This window comes from Strongylocentrotus purpuratus, unplaced genomic scaffold (genome assembly GCF_000002235.5).
Source record: "Strongylocentrotus purpuratus isolate Spur 01 unplaced genomic scaffold, Spur_5.0 spur5_scaffold_3, whole genome shotgun sequence".
Taxonomy (NCBI): domain Eukaryota; kingdom Metazoa; phylum Echinodermata; class Echinoidea; order Camarodonta; family Strongylocentrotidae; genus Strongylocentrotus; species Strongylocentrotus purpuratus.
In genome coordinates, this window is record NW_022145609.1 from 12,210,064 (window position 1) to 12,215,348 (window position 5,285).

Consider the following 5,285-nt stretch of genomic DNA (forward strand, 5'->3'; position numbering starts at 1 on the left):
ATAATGATGACCATGATTAAAAGTGATATAGCGCCCCCTTCAGGTATTCGACTGAGGATTGTTATATATGATAACTGTTAACTACTACCAGGAAGAGTGCCCTGCTATTACTAAACTAGCTCAAATTTTCGCCTGATTGCAGAGATATGATACCAATCACTGAAGTGATATTTCGACGCACTAAATACGCAACAATGACGTCTATAGAGCTGATAATGACTAATAAGGACTTTATCTAAACTAAGTTTCATGCAGAATATGACCATGCCGTATTGGAAAGAAAGATCTACCATTTGAATAACGTTTTGACGCACTGTGGATGTGAGTGCTTCCTCGTGCCATTGATCAAGTCTTGAGATAACATGCAAATAAAGTTTTTAAATACTTTTTTTAATATCAAAACATGTACACAGAGATTTATTTAGTCCTGATTTAATATAAAATATGAGTACGATATTAATATTTTATCCATCCATAGCCCAGCATCTATAAGATGTTTAATCTAGAAATGATTGTTATCGATAGAAATTGCCTCAAATTTCCTTTGATTTGATTTTTAAAGGGGAGAGACTATAAAGAAAGAGAGAGGCAGATCGAGACAGAGGGAAACAGAGCAAGAGAGGGAGAGGGAGGCAGCTAGGCAAGAGAGGGAGAGGGTGAAAGTGTAGAAAGAGAGAAAAAAACAGGATTGGTGAAATTTGGAACTTTCTTTTTCTTTGTGTGAAAACTTTGGCCTACATATTTAGTTTTGGCATAATTCAAAAATAATTTATTACATTGAAACCAACCATTCAATTTCATTAACTCTTCATTTAAAATAGAAACTAAGCGTGTTACATTGAAATGAGAATAATAAACAACCATCAGCAAATAATGAAAACCAAAGTAATTTGGATGAGTTAATAATAGCATTCATATATATGATAAATAAAAGTATTCCGACAACCGAACCTTGTGGAACTCCAGTATTTACATCCATATAATCAGATTCGACACCATCGACCACCACATATTGTTTTCTATTATACAAATAATCAGAAAACCTCTGATGAGGTATACCCCGTACACCGTAATGGTTCAGTTTTTTAAAGTAACATACGGTGGTCGATGGTGTCAAATGACTTAGATAGATCCATAAATAATCCATAACAAAACATTCCATTATTAATTTCATATAAAATATTTCTAAAAATATTCACAATACTCTGTAGGTTTATTACACAAAATAAAGCACACAAAATTAGGCATTTTAATTGTTTGTAATAGTATATCTAATGACAGTCGAAGAGGGTTATACAATCATATGTAAAACAGAACCAACAACAAAATATATAAAATATTGACCCACCGGTGATCGAGTCTTTGAACCTGGGTCGATTGAATAAGAGGCAAGTGCTTCAACTAATGGACCAAAATATTTCCATAGACATGACACGTAAACGGAAAATGGGATTCTCAAATCACATTTTGTAGTTAAAATATCACATTGATCCCAACATCTGATTAAACAATAAAAGTCACCCTCCTTGTACAAATTTTTCCCAGCTACAACATATTCAAATCTGACCCCCCAAAAAACGGCGAAATTAATTGAGATATTGCTCGAACAAAACTGGAATGCAGAATCAGGATTTGAGCAAAAGTCACCTCCTATAGGCGTAAGACGCAAATTATGATAATTCTGACATGCCTTGTCACCTATGACTGAATTTTTTTACTATGATAACGTCAAGTATTAGCGTCTGGAAAGGAGACTAGCATCGTAGAAATTGGATGATTTGAAATTGTTTTAGACTTGGGAGATTAACCTTATATAGGTTTAATCCATGACAAGGAATCCGATTTCCCAAAGGGTTATACACAAAATATTGACATGCCTCTCCCAGAGAAATAACATGCAAAATTAGGCATTCTATCGAGTTGTTTGTGATTGTATATGTTATGACAGTCGAAGAAGGTGATCAAATCATATTTAAAACGGAAACAAAAAAAGAAAAATTGACCCACTGGGAATCAAACCTTCGAGCCTGGGTCGATTGAATGGGAGGCAAGTGCTTTAAAGTAAAATTTCACTCCACTGAAAAAGTGAGCTGATTAGATAGACAAAAATCTAAAAAGCCCATATATAACTTGATTTTGAAAAATGGTGCTCAGACTTTTTTTTGTTGTAATGAGTAAAAATAAAGTTAATGGTCGAGTCGGTTTTCCCCACAATGCATATTTGTGACGTAGGGTACTCACAACACAGGTTCGTAATGTAACCGAATTTAATGCATACGTCTTTGTGAGGTGCCTCGAAATACAGTTTTTAATTCACCTGATCAGAATAATAAAATACTATTATTCTTATCAGGTGAATGAAATAGTTTGTATATAGGCACTTCACAAACAGGTATATTATATGCATTAAATTTGGTTACATTACGAAAACAGACTATTTTCAGAATATGTACTGCTGGCACTTTCGTTGTGAGAAGCACACGTCATGCACATCTGTACGGCAATTTAAATGTTTTGCTCGAAAGAACCGAAACAAAATCGCTCTTGAAATCTCTTGATTGAAGTACAGCCGTGATATTTGGCTGATTTAACCTTTGATTTATTTACAACAGGCTATATTTTCTCGAAATCGGAGTGGACTTGAACTTTAACCAATGGAGCAAAATATTTCTCATAGACTTAAAATGCAAAGCTGACAAACAGCCTTGGCATAGTCGCGATTTCAACATTCAAGTGAAAATTTGGACATGATCTCAACTTCTGATTAAAAAACTAAAAAAAAATTTATAGCCCATGGTCTCAGCTATAACATACCAAAATTTGGGAGAAAAAAGAGCACAAATAAGGTAGATAGTGCTCAAAGATTAATGCCTGGTAGATTCACGATGTGAACGAAATGCACCTTCCATAGATATAACACACAAATTAAGAAAATTCTGACATGTCGCGTTTAATTGAAATTTTCACCATGATGACGTCATCAAAATGAAAAGCAATGGGCACTAATCTTGTAGAGAATTGTCTCAGCTACAACATATCTAAGTTTGGAAGTAAATTAATCAATATTTTTAGAGATACAATCAATCTCCCATATATATGATGACGTCATAATATGCAAATTCGTTTTTTGAGTTACAAGGCCATTATGATGATGTCACGATATATATAATGGTCAAATGAGACCTAAAATCATTTCTCCAACTCATATTTTATCCAAATATGAGAAAAATTTGGGGGTTCTGTGGACTTCCTAAAGAGCTATAATGGATTTTGTTTAGGCATGTTTTTGCCCGTATATGCTATGTATTACAAGATCTCGCACGTACGGATATGTATTTTAAACGGACGCTAATTCCGTCAATAATGGTCACGAAAAGATAAACATGGTATCAAATTGTTCGGAAAAAGATTTTTCGTTGGGCCGCTACGAACGAAAACGCGCAAAAATGCGTGTTTTGCGCGATTTTTGTGAAATGCTTAAAATGGCCTGAAACATATCCAAAATGAATTTGAGACGATTTGGAGCATTTTGAAATTTGCGCGCGCACTGACACGCGGACGTACGCGTACGCGCGCGTTTATTGACCTGAAATTGACCGGACTGATATTGACCTTGATCATGGTAAATATGAATGAGAACAAAATGAACAAAATGGCACCTGGATGACGTCATGAAGACTTGATGACCTCGAAAATGTTTCTGTCACGTCTTATGACAATGACCTATGACTGTGCCAAATTTGAAAGAAATTGGACCGTTCAATTTTGAGTAATCGTGTGAACAAAAAAGTGTAGGAAATAAAAATAAAGAAAAAAAGAAAGAAAATTTGAACAAAAACAATAGGTAGTCTGTCGAAGACAGACCACCTAACTAGATCTAGATTCTAGTCTAAGCAAGATATTTTTACAATTTCGGGGGTGAGGCGTCCTTGTGGGGAATATGGAGAAAAACCTGCGCTTTCATGACACCTCACTTATTTAGTATCACCTTCAGGATCACAAGCAATATTAGTTTGAATCTCTGGTAATTAAAACATCGACCAATTTAGCATGAGTGCGCAATGACTAATGCATAGTGATGTGTGCAATCTCTACGGGAAGGATTTTAGCACTAGGCCTACTAGACCCCTATTAGCATCTAGACCCCTACTAGATCTATTTTGAAAAAAAATTATGGAGAATTTCACTTACTCCTTTTGGTGTTCTTGCTGTCAGCAAGTCTTGCATTTGATCATCATCAAGAAGTTAACGTCCTGGGAGAGTTTCTTCAGCCATTTTTGCCTTGTTTGGAATTCAGTACGATCGAGATTGCCCTATTAAAAATACCGACCAATTCTTCGCACACGTACGGTATCCTCGATCGCTCAAACCAGTTTTTAACATGTGAACCTATGGGTATTTCACCAAGACTGAACTATTTTCCCGGTAACTGTAATTTTACCGGGAATTTTACAGGAATAGTTAAAACCATGACTGCAATTTCGACCAATCAGATGGCTGGATTTCTTAAGTGAGGTTTATAATAACTAATAATAATGAAAATGATACTAATAATGATGAAAACAAGAACACCAACAACAATAATAATATTAGATATATACCTATGCATGCTCCTGTTGTAATATAGATGTCATCGAGAGCGATGTCACTTTTGAAATTCGCACCAGTAACGCCCTCAAATACGAACTGAAGGAAGAACAAAAAAGTAATTCAAAGTTACTAGTATACTCATTATTATAATTAATAATAAAAAATTTGGTCTTGTTTACTCGGCGTAGCCACATAAGTATTTATACTGCTATTCCTGCTGTCCCTATAAATGTTATCGCAACGACAATTGCCATGAAACCATTTACACAATACCAAAGGAGCCCAGAGGTGCATTTTATTTTGAGATTACAAAACATGTTTCTTTTCAATTCTATTTTTGTACTACGAAAAACTAAACACTGACGTTTCTAATATTAGGAACATAACAAACCATGGCGAAAATCATCCAATGACGATGGAAACGCCATTAATCTCAACAATAACAACATCAACAACTTTGATTGTCTAACCTTAAAATCGGCAGTAGGGATGAAATCAATCTGGGCCTCAAACCAGTTCCTGGACAGAGCCCCACTTTGGGTCCATAGGACCTGGCCCAGCGTGGTCCCGGTCTTGGCATAGATATTGAGTGTACCAATGTCAGCTCCCCACATGTGGTACCAAAAATCGGCGCACAATCGCCCGGACGACGCAAGAATGAGTTCCGACTCCAGTGCGGCAACTTTGTTGAAAAT